Consider the following 19,612-nt stretch of genomic DNA (forward strand, 5'->3'; position numbering starts at 1 on the left):
TGAAATTAAAACACTAGATTGAATAAACTAAGATTAAGGGAGTTCATTACAATCAAATGCTGTTCTTACTCTTCTGTTATAATTAGTTTAGGCCAATATTTTTCAACCTTGTTTGCTGGAAGATAGGTTGGAGAATTCTGGAAGTTGAAGTCCACCCATCTTTCAGTGGTTAAGTTTGAGAAACATTGGTTTAGGCAGCTTCCCTTGAAAAAAGAGTGGTTTTAAAATATTTTTATGGTTTTCTCTTATCTAATCTACTATGCTCCCCCAAACCCATTCTCTGTTCATCCTTATCCTTGTAAACTGTTAATCTGTTTTTCTGACCTGCAATATAGACTCTACTAGCCTCTGTATCTAGTTTGTTTACAGTTCTTCAACTCTTTCATAGATACACTCCATTACCTTTTACTAATTCCATTCCATTTTATAAACCATGCTTCTTTCTTTCTTCCTTTCTTTCTTTCTTTCTTTCTTTCTTTCTTTCTTTCTTTCTTTCTTTCTTTCTTTCTTTCTTTCTTTCTTTCTTTCTTTCTTTCTTTCTTTCTTTCTTTCTTTCTTTCTGCTATTTGTCTGCCTCTGTATGGTATTGTTCTGAATGACTGACCTTTCAGAATGATGAGTGATTGAGACTAAGATAATGTGATTAAACAGTTGCAGATCTATACACACCCATTATCTCATGGAATACCATACAAACAATACAGATACTTCATTTTTAAACAAAAATCTGCACAAGCTGCACAACTTGTTTATGGAAATAGACAAGAGTAAACTCACAAGGTCTGTATGAAGAGTCTAGGGATGTTGAAGTAGAAGCTGACTTCCTAATTTCAGAGCTTTTCTGCAATTACCTATTCCTTCTGTATGTAATCTATGACACTGTGTCATAGGTTTGTGTGCAACCTGTCCTGCAATCTGCAACTCTTACACTGCAAAAACATATGGACGACACAACTCGACCAGGGCAAAGCAATAGATGCAATCTACATAGACTTCTGTAAAGCCTTTGATTCAGTGGTACACGACAAACTACTCCTAAAAATAAAATCCTATGGTATCTCTGGACAACTGAATAACTGGATAGAAGCATTCCTGTCAAACAGACAACAAATGGTCAAAATTGGGAGCGTCCTATCAAATTCTGTACCTGTCAATAGTGGTGTCCCCCAAGGCAGTGTTCTAGGACCAACTCTCTTCATACTCTACATAAATGACCTCTGTGATCATATTAAGAGCAATTGCATTCTTTTCGCTGATGATGTAAAGCTGTTCAATACCACAGACAATACTGCTACCCTACAAAAAGATCTTGACTATGTATCAGAATGGTCAAACAAATGGCAACTTCAAATCTCAACAAATAAATGCTCTGTCTTACATATTGGCAAAAAAATCAGAAAATAAAATACAAGCTGAATAGTCAAGATCTTGTTGATGACCCAAGCTCTGTAAAGGACCTTGGAATACTCACCTCTAATGATCTAAGTGCTAGAGCCCACTGAAACTACATAGCCAAAAAGGCATTAAGAGTTGTTAACCTAATCCTACGTAGCTTTTTCTCTGGTAATATCACACTACTAACCAGAGCATACAAAACATTTGCTAGACCAATACTCGAATACAGTTCATCAGTCTGGAACCCACATTACGTATCTGATATTAGCACAATTGAGAAAGTCCAGAAATATTTCACAAGAAGAGTTCTCCACTCCTCTACTCGTTGTAGAATACCTTATGCCACCAGACTTGAAATTCTAGAACTAGAAAATCTTGAATTACGCCATCTTCGGTCTGATCTAAGTATGGTATATAAAATCATACATTGCAATGTCCTACCTGTCAATGAATACTTCAGCTTCAACCATAACAACACAAGAGCACACAATAGATACAAACTCAAAGTTAACCGCACCAAACTTGATTGCAGGAAATACGACTTCAGCAATAGAGTGGTCAATGTCTGGAATACTCTACCCGACTCTGTAGTTTCTTCCCAAACCCCAAAAACTTTAACCTTAGACTGTCTACTGTTGACCTCACCCCTTTCCTAAGAGGTCTGTAGGGGCGTGCATAAGCGCACCAACGTGCCTACCGTCCCTGTCCTATTGTTTCTCTTATTCTTCTTTTATTTTTCTTATATGTACCCATTTCATGTATTCACAACTATGTATACACTTATACTTATTATCTTGTAAACAATTGGCAAATCAAATAAATAAATAAAATAAAATAAATAAATAAATATAGAGACAGAGATATCACAGTTTCCCTGTGTTTTAACAGCGGTAAATGTTGCTAGTCCTATAGAACAACAAACAGATGACACTTTTCTTACCTGGAGAAAAACTTTGGAAATATAGAAAGAGAAATATATATTGTTAGATATTACAGGGACAGATGTGCAATTATTTACTCATGTCTGTAATTTCTGGCCCAAAAATACCATACCCCATGGTTTACAATTACAAAATGGGCAGCTATATACATTAAAATAATGATGATAATAAGAGAAGGACTGGAGAAAAACCACAGAATACCTAGACTTGCAGATAGAAGTAGAATGTCTGTGGCAAAAGAGAGAAAGATAATACTAATAGGCACCTTTGGTGCAATTCAAAAACTTATGGAGCATTCCTTGAACGCTATTGGCATTGACAAAAATCACTATCCATCAATTGAGAAAGGCAGCTTTACTTAAAGCAGCTTATATCTGATGATGATACCTTTAACCCAATCAGACAACAACATATGCCCGACCCAGGTCCTTGGGAAGGAATCAGTGGAAGGATAACAATACCAAATCGAATTTAATCACCTGGCTGACCGGGTGACCAACCATAATAATAATAGAGATCCATAAGATTTTATCTGAGGTATAACAAACTTGTAAACTTTTTATTGTGGTATTGAAGTCCAGAACTTTTGTTTCATTCACTATATGCTTTTGACAGGCTTGAACACATTGGAGAAATAAAGATAGCTTATTAAATCTATTTGCCCATCTCTCTTTATACTGCTGCCTTTTGAGAAATATTTTGTATGACATTTGGAAATTTTCCCCTCACTATAAATCTGAGTTTATTACTAGTGAATGGTGTGATAAAAATACAGCAATGGAGCTGAAATCCACTTATTTACTTCTCACAGCATAAGCACCAACAGTTCATATTCACCTATGATGAGCACCTAATGGGCTTCAGGCATAACTCTGAGATATCAGCTCTAAGCATATACTGTACATTGCTATAGCATTTCCTTTCATTCTTCTTAGGAAGAAAAATATATCAAAAAAATATTGAGATATTGTTTGTGAGATGGACTTCTTGTTCATTATTAGAAACTGCTTACACAGGAAACTTATTTGGTATATCTCGTTCCCTCATTCAAAGTACAGTGATACAATATTGAGTAACAAACAGAGTAGAAATGGGTTTGATTTGTATCCACACCTTATATTGAATATTATTCAGGTCCCTAAACATTCTCTAAGGTTGACGTCGTTGGCTACTTTTCAATCTGATATCAAGATTGATATTTTTGCTTGTCTGTTTGGAGGATTTATTTATTTATCAAATGATGAAACCACCCCTGTGGTGGGATTCATTTTTTTTTTTACTACTGGTTCTATGGGCATGGCTTGGTGGGCATGACAGGGGAAAGATACTGTAAAATCTCCAGTCAGAGGTGGTATTTGCTGGTTCTCCAAAGTACTCAAAATTTCCGCAACTGGGGACTTCTGGTTTGAGCTTCTTCATGGACAGACCGAAACCGCGATCATGCACGGTTTTGATCCATGCTCCATGCTGGAGCACCCTGAGCTGGCTGGCTTCGGGGCTAAGCCACCCTGTAGAGGTGGTGAAGAAGGGGGAGACTGCCAGCAGGGTTGAGGAGAGCCACATCTCTTCTCCTCAGCTGGCCATTACTCCCTTTCCTGAAGGTGGTTGCAGCGGTGGTCAGAAATGGCCACCTCAAAGAAGAACTCAACCGGAAAAGAATGTGCAGGAGGAAGATAAGAAGAGAAAGTCTTGGTTAATTGGGTTAAACTGCAAAAGCAACAACTAAGCTACCCTGGAATTTGTACTACCAAAAAAAAAAAAAAAAAAAGTAATATTCCCAAAGAAGACTTTGAAGCAGCAAAGGAGAGAGAAGGGAAAGGATTTGGGTTTTTTTTCCCTCTCTCCCTTTCCCTATATTGACAGCTAAGAGATTTAAGCTAGAAATTGGAAAAAAAATCCACTTTGACATTAATAGGCATTGAAGCTGAAAATAAAATGTCAAAGGGATAATAAAGATTTCTGGATACTTAAAAGCTTTTAAAAGCAGGAAAGGAGAGAAAAAGAATAAAAGGGCAGGATCTGGAAAAAAAAGGGAGGAGACTGCCTGGAATTAAAAGGAATCTACAGTAAAACTTTAACAAGACTTCTAAAAGATACATTTTAACTGAAACTTGGCAACAAAATAGTAGAACCCCAGGAAGAGAAAGTGGAAAAAAGAAGCAAAAAGAAACAGCTTGGGAGTATTTGGACTACTTGGTGATCTCTGGATTTTTGGTTATTGCATTTGAATGACTAAAATCAATCGCGTGGTTGTTTAAAAGTTTTTGAAATGGCACCACTTTTAGAAGAATTGAAGATGGAACTTAAAAAGTACAAAGAAGATGCACAAGAAGGAAGAAGTTCTTTTGGCTTCGTATTTCAATTTTTAGAAATGGAGATTTGGAACTATGAGAAACAACAAGAAACACCTGTAGAACAAGAAGATTGGGACAAAGAAGAAGCCATCTTTAATGAACAAGTAATTTTATGTGGGGAAGAAAAAAGAAAGGGGGGAAAAAGAATGAAAAGTTTAAGATTTAAAAAAACAACCAAAGAAGTTTGAAAAACAAGTATAATATTGGAAAGCAACAGAAGAGGGGAATACAGAAGAAAGAAATAGAAGTAGAGAGACAAGGGGTTAAAAAGGGGAGGGAGAAGAAGAGAGGGAAGAAGGAAAGGAAAAGAAGTTACAAAGGACAGAAAAAAGATATAGAGAAACAGGGCCTATTTAGAGATAATGGGTGAAAACTTAATTGTAAAAGGGATTATGTAAAGGTACAGAAGACTGTATTGTATTGTAATATTAGAAATAGAAATAACTTTAGAAAATTTGAAACAACGTATGATTAAAATGATGGATAAAATAGTTATTGTAATCCAGTGAAATGTTTGTTAATAAATAAATGAAATAAAATGAATGAGAGAATTAAATTTGGAAAGGATGGGAACATTTTAATTATTTAATGTTTTATAAAATGCAAGCAAAGAGGAATGGGGGGGGGAATTAATGATGGAAAGCTTATAATTGTTCCCAAAGAAATATGATATTTAATTGAAAAGTAATGTTAAAGAAGTTAAAATTTTAATGAACATTAATATTAATGATGGAACTGAGTTGGAATGGAATGAGTGTTTTAATTATATATATTTATAATCTTTTTTAAAAGAATATAGTGTGTATTTTAAGAATGTACCAAGCAGAATTTGAATGGAAGTTATGTATTATATTGAATGTTATAACTTTAAGGTATATATTGAAGCTTAAATAAGAGTTAAATGGATAAAACTAAAAGATATAAAGGTGTCATACTCCAGTTAGTAACTACAGGAGAAAATTTGTTTAATGAGAAAAGATAATATGAAATTGAAACAGGACAGACAAAAAGTATAAATATAATGATTTGAATTGAGATGAGATAATCAAAATAAAACTGAGAAAATTAAAAGAGGGGAAAAGCTATGTAGAAAATGTAAAACAGCAATAAGATATGGAACAGAACATAAAAATGAGCATGAAATTGAATTTGGGTCTGTACAAAGAAATGTAACCCGGGACCATGCTACTTTCAAAAAAGATGTTTTATTTGTATTATGGTGTTTTTTTTGTGAAAACTCAAAAAAATTTTACAAAAATAATAATAATAATTTCCGCAACTGGTTCTCCAGAACTGGTCAAAATCTGCTAAATACCAGCTCTGAACCACCCAACTCCCTCATAGAGGGACTCTAGATGGTCTACAAGCAAATATTAAAACATTAAAAATGATGACTAAAATTTTAAAAGACAAGGAATGAATTAAAAATCAACGTTAATAGTTGGTCGGGGGGGTCTTTCTGGATTTATATCATGCCTTTGCTTCAGGTAGTCAATAAAGTACCCCCTCATCCTATTTTCCCTCTCAACCACAACTCTGTCTAGCCAGCAGTCCATAGGTTCCAATTTGTAATAAAATTTTCTAATCTGGCTGATTAGCTCAGTACTGGATAATCTTAAAGGCTGATCTGCTGAAAGAGGGACAGGTTTAAAGAAGATGGCAGATAGCACAGCAGGACAACAAAGGGAAGCTTGGCAAGGAAGCGCTGGAAATTCCTTTAACAAGGCCTGTATAAACAGACTCCACCACCTGTCTATGGTACCTGGGTGGTTCCTTTGTTTGGCATTAAATAGTGTTAGTTCCTCCTCTTCCATTTCTTATATGAGGAAAAGGCCAGAGACTTCACAGGTAGGAAATTGCCTGTGGCTTGAGGCTTAGGTGCCTATTGATACCATGCCACAAAGTGCTTCTGCTTGTCTCATTTTCTCCCCCCTTTGTTGAGATATTTTGTATTTGAAGATTTTTTCTTTTGTATGGCTGATATTCCAAAGATACTGTTTTGTTTTCAGCCCTGAATGTTTAAGGATGTAGGAAGAATAAAGTACAGCACGTTTTTTATATGTTTAGATCCACTGTTTGTTTGCTGTTATTCGTTTGATAGCTCCCCACCTCTGACTACAAGGGGATTTGCCATAACTCAGCCATTCAGGTCGATTTGTTGTTTCTATCCATTTAGTCGTACCCCACTCTTGGTGACTTTATACGCAAGCACTCTCCATGCTACCCTATTATTAAATATCGCTTTTTTCAAATGTTGTATGTTCGACTTTGCATCAGATTTGATGCTATCAAGCCAGCATGTTCTTTGCTTACCCCTTATTCTTTTCTATTCACCTGCAAATGAAACAGAACACTGAAAATTGAACAGAATATATGGATTTTCTAGGTCATTTCATTGAAAGCTGTAGGGAACATTATATAAGAGGAGCATTGAAAAGAACTAGCTGGTCTTGACTTTACATTCTGTGTTAGAGTGTATTCCAAGTTTCAAACAATGCATGTTTTCCATATTAAACAGATCTCCTTTTCTTTTCTAAAACTATTTACTATACTACCACTCTGTCTAGGGTTTTTTTTTTTTGTTTGTTAAATTTTCATTTTGCCCAACTTGTATTATAACTTCTGCCTCAGAATCAAAACTTTTGTAAGCCACTTCTGCTTAGAAATGGTGGGTCTTATTACTATTTCTGCTAACTCCTTTGGGTAGTAAAGGAGCATTTTCTATCTTTGTTTCTTTCAAAATATGAAAGGAGTACATAGTTTCAGGAGATAGAAACAGGAAGAAGTTCAACTAACACAGCTTTTTTCCCTAAAAAACAAACACAGTGAAGAGGATATCATGTGTGAAATGGGCAGACATATACATTTGATAAAATAAATAAAATGTGTCCTCTATGTAGAAGGGTACATTATTCTGTGCTTTCCTAAGTACAACCAAATTATAACAAATTGCCTTGTAAAAACAAGATATAGTTTTGTTAAACTCTCATCCCTTCATAAATTTCCACATAATTTACCATCTGACAGGAGTTTACATTAGCAAGAATTTTTCACAGTTAAAGTTCTTTCTGCTTAAGATAAATGAGGCTTGATAAGTGATCTATAAACCTCCCCTTTCAGGTGTTTTATGCTTCCCCTGTCCCATACATGGAGTATTTGGCTAACAGCTTCCTTCAGTCTACAAGGCTAGGCTTTAAATCTGAAATTCATAGTATTATTTGTATAAGCCATCCACTACCTGTTGTTATCTCTTAAATGCTATAGGATCCATTGGATGCTTTAAAGAATATCAAGAATTTCAAGTAATCAAATCTACAATAGAATGCAATTACTCTCAGAAAAAGGATTCAAAAATAACATTTCAACTCAACCAATAATGAGCTACCATTTGTATAATACTCCGCACTATTGTACTAGAAGAGCCATGATGGTGCAGTGGTTCACAGTGCAGCATTGCTTAGAGAGGGCTGTAAAGCACTATGAAGTGGTATATAAGTTTAAGTGCTATTGGTATTACTTAGGACTGGGACTTGTAGTATTTTTTTCGGATTGATTTTGATATCTATGTTCTTAATTATTTCTAGACTTTAATATATTTATTGTTTTTCTTTTATACATATATACATATACATATATAGATATAATACTTCTTTTATTCAATATCTTTTGTATCTGGCCTCAGGGTTGTAATTAATAAATTTATATGTTTGCCAATGCTTTACTTCTTTCCTTCCCATATTAAAATTAATATTTTGTGGTTTGTCTTACAGTCAGCTAGATGTTCAGACTGGATTTGGCATTTTTATCCACTGATTGAATCCTTCCTAAGGACTTGGGATAGACAGATGTGGATGGTTGGTGATGTTAAAAGTGTCATTGCAAAATGTAAGCTAGTCTGAGTATGGCTGCGTTTTTCAATTACTGATGGAGAATTTGTCAATGTTTGTATACGATGATGTTTGTTGGTGTTAAAGATAACTTTGCAGGGTATAAGCTGTTAGGATATATTTGGAATTAGAAATATTCTTTATTGGCCACAAGGAATTTGTCTCCAATGGATAAGCTCTCAGTGTACGTACAAGAAGTCATAGTCATAAGTCATAGATCATAAATCATAAGATACAGTGATAAATCATAAGATGCCAATGAGAGAAGTAGCAGGAAAGATGAAAGGTGAGAAAAATGAGAAGAAGGATAATAGCAATAGCAGTCTCCTGTTACATGAGTAAATATTTTTAGGCGTAAGACAGTGCTGTGGGAATTAAGGGTTTAGCAGAGTGATGGCATGGGGGAAAAACTGCCTTTGTGTCTAGTTGTTTTGGCATGCAATGCTTTACAGTGGCATCCTGAGTTTATGCCCAGGATGTGAGGGGTCTGTAGATATTTTCTGAGCCCTGGCTCATGCAGTGTACAGGTCCTCAGTGTAAGGTAGACTGGCTGCAATTGGTTTTTTCTGCAGTCCTAGCTATCTGTTGAAGCCCTTGTCTGTCTTGTTTGGTTGCTGTGTCAAAGCAGACAGTTATTTCCTGGAAGGAGGGGAAAGTACTTTCTTTTGCCTTAGCATTCAACACGTGCACCAGAAGAAATGAAACAAAATTCATATATCGCAATTAAAGGGGGAAAAGGTAAACAAATGAAATAGAAGATGAAGTTGAACAATTCACATTTTATTTTTTTTCCTCCAAAAATGAATGATGAATATTTTTAATAAACTTAGGATCAATTTCATCCTAGTTAAAAGTAATGCGCATACATACATTTGCAAATGAAATTGGCAGGAAATACCATTATTCAGTAATGTATTATAGAATCATAAGTAGAATTTTTAACCAAGGAATAACAATCCTCTAAGTGAGCTATCATGGTTGTAAAAAAAAAAGTGTTAAGTCAATATTTGTTAGTCCTAAAGATTTTTAAAGAAGTCTCCCATGGATTTTTATGTCCACCAATATGGAGCCCAGAGCAACATAAATGAGCAGCAGTAAATTGAATTCTCGAGTGTTCATTTCTTCTACTCAAATATTTATACATAAAGGGGATATAATTCGGAAGAGTATATCTAAACAGCTTGTATTCAGTCATGAATATTGAGCTTTGAAAAAGCACATATTGAGTAAAGTTGTATGCCAAACCTGGTGTAAATTGGCTTCAAGAATAATTTTAGAACTGCGATCAGTTAAAAAAAAATTAATAGAACAGTATGATATTTTAACTTTTAGGCTTCACAGGGACCAATTTAGATAGAGAATTCAAAATTACAACGGTGTTGTTGAACCTTTTTGGAACCGAGTGCCCAAAGCACGCACGCATGCACGTACCCAAAATGCAATGTGCACATGTCCCCCGCACATGTGTATGGCTCCTGAAATTGCCTTTCCATGCGTGCCCCTCACCCGCTACATGTTCCCTACCCCCCTGCATGCGCCCTGCCCCCTGTGCATGCGCGGCAGAGACCTGAAGATCAGCTGGCCGGTGGGAGGCGCACATACATGTGCAGTGGATACGAACTGGGGCAATGGTGCGTGTACCCACAGAGAAGGCTCTGCATGCCACCTGTGGCATGCCTGCCATAGATTTGCCACCATGGACCTACAACTTCTGTAACAAACTCTGATGAAGTCAGAATAACATGATTATGTCTTTATGGAAGTGCTACAGTTATATATCTGTATTATATCATTTGCATTATACTATTTGCACCCTGCCTTGCAGACACTCATAGACAGAATAATATGAAGCAGTTGTCTTAAATCCATATGCTTGTTATGAATTTACACTTTATTCTTTTTGTTTTGTACTTCTAATTCTAGAAAATCATGTTTTAGATGGGTTGACAAAACTGTTCAGTAAAAGCTAGCTCCTTAAAAACCATACACTGAACAAATTCATCCAGACAGTGAACTGTGAAAGGTAATTGATTTTTCGGTTTTACCTTCACGGAAGGAACCACTGTGCACATATTATAACAAATAGTAGCAGCTAATAAGAGAAGAGAATGCCACATCAGGAAAACAGGACTACTAGGTAGCCAAAGGAGGGACAAGATTGAAAGAAAATGGTCCCAACCGCAGGTAATCCTTAATCGATGACAGGGCTGTCAAACTCCCGGCCCGCAGGCTGGATGCATCACACGCTGGCCACTCCCACTCCCAGTTTAGTGAAGTGGGAAAAAGTCCCGATATGTCATGTGACGCCGCAGTGACAATGAGAGCTTGACACTCCTGATCTATGACCATAATGGAGCCTGCTTATTATGGTTGTAAGTCATCACAGTTGTAAAGCAGGTCATCACATGACCAACCTAATTTTACAAACTTTTTTTGCAGCAATTGTAAGCAAACCACCATGACTGTTAGGTGAATCCAGAGTAATCGATTGAACTCAGTGTTCACGATATGGCATTTTTTTTTCCTGAAAACTGGAGGTAAATGGTGGTTTTTGGTAAAAAAAATAAATGTAAATGATCATGTAGCTTTGGGCTGCTGCAAATAGCCGTACATTTTGGGGGAGGCTCTATTGTAACTTTGAACAGTTGCAAGTCAAGGACTTCCTGTAATTATTTTATGATCCTGGCTTCAGGTGAAGGGGTGCCTGACAAAAGGGACATGCGAGAACTTCAATTTCAGCAATATCTAAAAACGAGAGCTTTGAGGAAAATAATCAGGGGTGGGTTGCTACGGGTTCACCTGGGCCCAGCTAATGTTAGGGCTGGTTCAGTGAATTGCCAAATCCCACCTCACCCTGCTCCTCCCACCCCTCCCCTCCCACCTCACCCTGCTCCTCCCACCCCTCCCTCCCACCTCACCCTGCTCCTCCCACCCCTCCCCTCCCACCTCACCCTGCTCCTCCCACCCCACCTCACCCTGCTCCTCCCACCCCTCCCCTCCCACCTCACCCTGCTCCTCCCACCCTCCCCTCTCACCTCACCCTGCTCCTCCCACCCCTCCCCTCCCACCTCACCCTGCTCCTCCCACCCCCACCTCACCCTGCTCCTCCCACCCTCCCCTCCCACCTCACCCTGCTCCTCCCACCCCACCCCTCCCTCCCACCTCACCCTGCTCCTCCCAAGAGTCTCTATGCAGCCCATTTTGGATGTGAGGTAAGTGCAGGGCCTGTGCAGAGGCTTAGGGAGGGGGGAAAACAGGCCTCCCGGAAGTTCCAGAAGTCCGGAAACAGGCCCGTTTCTGGCCTCCAGAGGACCTCCGGAGCCAGGGGAAGGCACTTTTTGTCCTCCCAGAGGCTTGAGGAAAGCCTCCGGAGCTTGGGGAAGGTAAAAATACCACCCCCATCCTTTGTGGTGCAGGAGGTCGATTAGGCCACACCACTGTGGCCACGCCCACCCAACAACCCGTTGGGCAGGGAACCTGTAATGGGCAGAGAACCCATTGCTGAATTTTTTGAAGCCCGTCCCTGAAAATAATATATGAGTCGAAGCCTTTGGGCTACTCTGGAATGGGAGCAAGTATTTTTTTTTTTTTTTGTCTCTTTCCTTCAGAAACATGACTAAATTTAGGTCAGTTGCCTCTAGGAATTTTTTAAAAATTAAGCATATACAGGACATCAGTATATTACCACTTATAAAATGTTTAGTTTTTAAAGGGTTCTTTGGTGTTCTTCTTTTTAATTGAATAATCCTGAAGTTTTTAAAATGTTAATATCTTGATTTGAGTTACCAATGCTCCTTGGCAAGGAACCATTCTGAGGCATAATTTGAGAATTATCGATTTAGCTGATCACCGCCAGGATCTTTAGTAACGCTGCTTTATCTCATTGATTATTTGACATGTTTCTTAGTTTACTGGTATTTATTCTCTCATCTGCTGTTGCAGGTACAGCTATCTTTCTGAAAAGTTTTGGTATACAGCTTGATTTCGTACATTTCTTGGTGCTATGGTAAAGTATTTTTTTTTCATATGATACCGTCTATCACAGATGGTGTTGTTTGAGGTCTAACTATTCCTCCATGCTTTGATAGAAACAGATAGGTTGCCTAAAACTTTGACAAGTCTTTTTGATCCTTTTTTTCCATCTTAGCTCCTTGCTACTCTCTCCAACTAAAGATCAGCTAAGAACAAATGCTCCCTGTGAATAAAGATGGGTATTTTCGTATTGATTTCAGCTGAAGCAATCAAGGTGGCATGTCAGGAATCTGTTGTTCCCATTATTATTATCTGTTGTCCCCATAAGGCCTTCCAAAATTTACAGCTTGGAAGACCGTGACCAATCTGTTGCTTCAAAAGGGTGGAGTCTTGGATGTAAACCTTGAAAAAAAAAGATATATATAGGTTTTGATTTCTATCTACTGAAGATAGAGTGAGTATATTGATGCTTTGTTGTTTCCAATAAAGCTAGCCTTTTAGCCTTGTCATGTCTGTGAGTTTTGCCATAAGCAAGTTCTTCAATGCAGAGTTAAGTATCTGAAGAATCCAGATTTATTGCCATTCCTAATAAGAAGTCATTCCTAACATGAAACATGATACAAAAAAGCACCTCATTTAATAAGTTGGAGGAGGGGCTATTAGATTTTCCAGGTGTCTTGTCTGTATTATATCTCAATGGGTGAAAAGTTTCTAATATTCTCCTAATATTTGGCTATGACCTCACATCAAGCCTATGAGCTGTTTTAGGGAACAAGTTGTTAGGCCCCTATTGGAATTTGATTCTGAGGGAGAGGTGGAACAGCTGACAGGGAGTGGGAGTGTGGCTCCGGTGGCTGTGGAGGAAACTGGGGAAGGGCACAGCCTGGCTGGACATTCAGAGGAAGACCCACGCCCACCCCCTCTTCATCTTAGGGCACGCAGGGAGGAACAGATAAGGGAGCAATGTGAGTTGCATGGTTTATGGGGGAGGAAAGGGCCCTGATCCCCTTCATTGGCTGCAGCTGGGAAAATTGTTTAGAAAGGCAAACTATGCACAGCAAAGTTTCTGGAAGGAAAGCGTGAATTATTTTAGTTTGTCAAGTCTTATCTGAGTTCTGACATCCTCCCAACTGTGTGTATTTCGTTATCTTTTAAAGTCTTCAATTCCTTATCCTGCCTTGTCTCGTTAATTGCTGCAGCATGGTTTGTGTTTGGTTTTTATTTATAATTTATATGCATTTTGGTTTAGGATGGAATTTCTTCCCTTTAAAAACTGTTCTTGGGAGAGTTTTTTCTCCAGCCAATGATAATTGGACATTGAGGGCCAAGTTGGAGGTATTAAAGGGATTTTACATATTTTTGTGACTTTGTTGCATTTGTGCCACACCCCGGGTCATCACACAAGTATTCTTTTGTCCCTTCCCTTCAGAAATTACTGAACTAAAGCAACCAGAAAACCTCATTACTGGCTTTGTTTAATTAAGTCATTAGGACTGCAGCATCAGCAGTATCTGATCTGGAAGACTCTACTTCTCTATCTCTGGGTTAGTTTAAGATGGGTAATGGTTCCAAGTCTTCCATTTAACTCAACGGCTGAATGAGCATTTGAGTTTGGGTCTCCTCAGTTTGCAACTCTAAATATTAAATTGCATTTAAAAATGGTGAAAATGATAATATGTTCAACAGGATTAAAAAAAGGAGCATGTGCATATGTGGGTCTCATTTTTTTTTAATTTGTTAAGCAGGAGTCAAGCTGAATGATGAGTGTAATAAATTGCAGAATCATGGTCAATAATTCTGCAATTTATCAGTGCCAACTGTTTTGAGAAGACCTCTTTCCTCCAATCTTTTCTTCTTGTTTATATTTTCTATTATCTGTTTCCAAAACAGTTATGGATATGTCATATGCAGATATTTTTCTTTGTCAGTTTAAATTACTCTTAGAATTTGAGAGCACAAACATCTGATATTCTTTGCAGGAGTAAAACTACAGCAGGATTTTGAAGCTTACAAGATGACACACCAAGTACACTATCACAGTTTGAAATCTACCCCTTCCTTCCCAACCATTTGTTCAAACTATAAAGGATTAAAGCAATTATTCTGAGGGTAGTTTATAGGAAGAGATCTATTAAAAGCCTAGAAAATGGTTTCATAAATGTAAAAGCCATTCACAATTGATAATGGAGAAGATGCTTTGCTTATAGGAAAACAGATGCAGCAATTACATTGGACTGAAATGCATGGCTGATCAAAATGCGAAAAAAAAAGAATTGGGCATGAGGCTGTAAAAGTTCATCGAGCCACATCTATTATTCCCATTCCAGAGTGTGGCTTCCTTCCATAAGACTTTGTCCAGAACAATTGTGTCCTTTCAAATTGCCATAAGGTAGCAGTTGTTTTTGAAGATCCAATTGAAAAGCCCCATAATGTCCTAAGGGTGAATTCCTCAATATTTAGCTATTTATCCAGCTCAGTTCTACACGGCATGCCCTCAGCCTCTAAAATCATCTTGCTTGAGGTAGTCATAGAACTAATAAATAGTACCGTGTTTTTCCAACAATATGGCCTCCACCAATAGGAAGGCCCAGCATGATTTCTAGGCATGAGGTGAAATTAAGCCCTACCCCCAAAATTTAGGCCTATTTAATCCATGTGTTTCCCCGCCATTTCTCACATCGTTCGTTAGAACTACACGAGGTGAAGATTGCCTTTAGGAGTGCCCTGCAGGTAGCCTAGACTAGAATACCCTGATCTACTGATAGAACATCAGCCAATAGAAGCTCCCCAAATGCAGAGTCCCCAGCCACTTCGGGGCAAGGCATGGCTGCCCGTGTCCCCTCGCCATTAGGCAGTATCTTTCGGGCAATGGAAGCTCCCCAAGGGCAGTCACCAGCCACTTCAATCAGCTGGTAGAAGCAGCCTCGGAGAGAGCGCACACACTCCCCTCGCCATGAGGCCACTTCTATCGGCCGACGAAAGCTTCCTTGAAGGCATAGTCCCCAGCCGCTTCGGTGTGAGGCGTGGCTGCCCGTGTCTCCTCGCCATTAGGCAGTTTCTTTCGGGTGATGGAAGCTCCCCAAGGGCAGTCACCAGCCACTTCGATCAGCCAGTAGAAGCGGCCTCGCGGCGATGGGAGTGTGTGTGTGCGCACTTGCCCTGAGGCCGCTTCTAGAAAAAAGGCTCTAGAAAAAGTGCAAAGAAGAGCAACCAAGATGATTAGGGACTGGAGGCTAAAACATATGAAGAACAGTTGCAAGAACTCAACATTGCTAGTCTAATGAAGAGAAGGACCAGGGAAGACATGATAGCAGGATTCCAATATTTGAGGGGCTGCCACAGAGAGGAAGGAGTCCAGCTATTTTCCAAAACAGCTGAAGACCAGACAAGGAATAATGGATGGAAACTGATCAAGGAGAGATTCGACCTAGAAATAAGAAGAAATTTTCTGACAGTGGCAGCAATCAACCAATGGAACAGCTTGCTTTCAGAAATTGTGGGAGCTTCATCACTGGAAGCTTTCAAGAAAAGACTGGACTGCAATCCGTAAAAAATGGTGTAGAGTCTCCTGCTTGGGGAGGGGGGGTTGGACTAGATGACCTACAATGTCCCTTTCAAATCTGTTAATCTATTAATCTGTTAAAAGAAACAACTTCATTAAGCTGCCTAAAATCCTGAGCAAAATCACTGCAGCAAAACAACCCAAAGGGAGGAACTGTTAAGATATAGCTGAATCAGTAAGTAACTTCTGGCAGGACTTAAAACATAGCTACTATAGGAGGAAAGATAAAGAAGTAAAGTACATTTCAAGACTTTTTTTTTTTTGAAAAGCATGGAAATGAATTAACTGGGAGGAGAATTCCTAAGTCCAACTATCAAGATCCTACCCTACTTGATTCGTGGTGATTTACTGTGTGTGTGTGTGTGCGTGTCACATACAGATTTTTATGGGGGACATGGTGGAACGCAGCTTGATGTCACTGGAACTGTAAGCCAGAAATGGTCTGTATTCCTTCGGTTCGAGCCAGCTCTGCAAAATGGGATGAGCTCATAATGCTCCACTCCCTGGCTCCTGCCACCCAGCAGTTTGAAAGCATGCCATATTGCAAGTAGATAAATGGGTATCACTTTGGTACACTTTTGCTGCATTCTTGTGTGTGGAAAGTGGAAACTGGTACTGGCTGTGGCCAGATGTGAAGCAAGACTGCCAGAGGGACCCAGAAGAGCCAGCAATCAAAGAGCTGCTAGTCAGTGGGTGTAAGCTAGTTCACCCCCTGCAGGGCACCAAGGATAGGTACACATGTGCTGAACAGAATGAACAAGCAATTCATGCTGTCAGGACTGCATCGTGTCTAGTATTTGTAGATTTTCCTGACATTGTATGCTATATGCTACATCAATAAAGGCTTGTAAATAGTGTTCCATCCACTATCTTGCCTTTTTTAAAAACCTCTGTCTGCTGACAGACTTTGCTAGGTTTGAACTGTACGGGGATGTATATGTATATATAATAACAGGCACTTTGAATGGGGCTTGGAGTTCAATTTGAAGCCAATGTGCTTTTGCAAAAACAGGTGTTATATGCTCCTACTGGGATACATCCAACAGAAGTTTGATAGTAGTAATAATAATGATCAGGACTGCGTGCGAGAAACAGAACACTGGGGCAAATCCCATTGGCAGGCAGGTGGCTTCCCTTAGTTTTGACTTCCTGTTCTATATTCCCATGCTACCTGATTACTGCATATCACCTAATGAAAACTTTATGTGTGAATGCTGCATGGAAGGAATATTTACTTTCATTTTCTGGAGAGGTGTGCATTTTTTTATAAGCATTTCAATTTATTCAGTCAGTGTAAAACTAACTAACCTGTAGAAGGTCAGTTCAGACTCAGTGGTGATTAAACTGAAAGTTTATCTTGAGGAATTTGATGTTTAAAATTGGCAAATAAGTCAGGCTGGAAAACAACTTGCAGAGCAACATGTTACAGTCTGCATGGTACCTGCTTCATTGTTATTCCAGATTTTAGTTTTGTATAAGTTCCTCATAAAAATTTATCAGATCCAATGATATTTGTAAGGGAATAGTGAATTAAACTGAAGAAGGATCCCTCTGTAATTGAATGGACTGTAAGATGTAACCATCTACTGCATTTTTATTGTTTATATAAAACATGTCAGGAAATAGCAGATGGACTGCATGCTACACACGCAGTTTTTCATTCTTATCAATAAGAATAACAATAGTGTGCATTCTGCAATGGAGCTATTTGGTAATAACCTTTTAAAAGAGGATCAGAAGGTGACTGGAACAAGTGAGAGTGTATTATCATTTTAATTTGCAATTGTACAGCATATTCTACCACAACTCTAGATTTTGGACCTTAAAACACAATGTAAATAGAAATATTCAAGCAACACCTTTAGCTGGGAAGAACAGCAGAAAGAGGGAAAAGAGCTGTTATGGCTCCTGGCCCCTAGTTAATCTCATGATAACTGCAGCAGCCTAAAGTGGCCAAATGGACTAGGCTGGTCTTAGCTTTTGACTACATCATCAACCACATCATTGTTCAACGTGGTCCGTTGACCCTGTTAAGCCTGGATTCCCAACGGGTGTTAAGGAAAACAAACTAAACAGAACGTGCAGCGAAGTCAGATAGGAAGACAGGTAAATGTGTGAGATAAGCCTTCGTTAACACGCAGTAAAAATACAGATACGCTTGTGCTATCAAAATTATAATTTATTCCATTTAAGAATTATAGCATAGTCATGTAAACAGTCCAGTAGTCATATATCAATTTCAGTCAAGTCTTGTCAGGGATACTCTATTTGCAAAGTCCGTGTTGAATAGCCAATGTCAGTACACTTACAATAAATCAGTCCAATCTTCTCTCCGTTGAGAAATATCAACACACTTCTTCACTCCCCGTTTCAGCAAGAACGCAGTCTTCAATAAGCCAGCCAGTAAGAGCCAGAGAGTGCCTTGCTGCTTATATAGTACTTTTACAGCTGCACCCTTAATTACCATACACTTTATCTGACAAACCATGATTCATCATTTTATTATCTTTACCCAAAACAGTTAGGGTAAAACAATGTTATCCCTAACAGACCCCATAGCAAAAATTATGAGCAAATAAGGAATGCACTGCTTTAAAATGAAAACATTTAAAGACAATTTTAAATCATTTCAATCTATCCTAAAAGCATTTTATAAATATAATATCAAAAAAAAATATCTTTATATATTCATTATTTTCTGAAATTCTAGATATTCTATTATTGTATTTTATTATCTAACGATTGATAGAAAATGTCCCAAATTTTATAAAATTGTTTATCCTCTTGTTCTCTAATTTCAAATGTCAATCTACTCATTTCAGCACATTCCAATATTTTCTTAATGATTTCCTCCTGTGATGGTATTTTCTCATTTTTCCAATTCTTGGCAAATACAATCCTAGCCACTGTTAATACATTTACAATCAGGTATTTCAAATCTTTACTATATGTATCAGGTAAAATTCCCAATAAAAAAATCTCTGGTTTCAAGTCTATGTGTTTCTTTATCATTTTTTCCAACCACATGCGAATTTTAGTCCAATATTTTCTAGCGTCCTCACAAGTCCACCACATATGGTAATATGAGCCAGGTATCTGATGACATTTCCAACATTTTTTGGATTTATTCTTGAACATTCTTGCTATTCTTGTCGGGAGGAAATGCCACCTGTAAAACATCTTATACAAATTTCCTTTATATGCTGTTGACATTGTCATTTTATAATTTTGAGACCACAATTTTTGCCATTTCTCTAAATCAATCCCATATCCAAAATTCTTCCCCCAAGCAATCATAGTTTCTTTAACTTGTTCTTCCTCTAGTTTAATTTCCAATAAATAACCATATAATTTGTTAATCACCTTTTCATCAGTACCTGTCAAAATCTTATCTAAATCAGTCAATTTATCATAGAATCCTTCTGTTTTAAAATCTTCATCATACCTTGAATGTATTTGCGCATATGAAAACCAATTCATCTTTATACCTTGTTCCTCTAA

The sequence above is a fragment of the Notechis scutatus genome, chromosome 6 (genome assembly GCF_049901735.1).
Source record: "Notechis scutatus isolate UNSWTSFEM ecotype Mainland chromosome 6, rNotScu1.2, whole genome shotgun sequence".
NCBI classification, from domain to species: Eukaryota; Metazoa; Chordata; class Lepidosauria; order Squamata; family Elapidae; genus Notechis; species Notechis scutatus.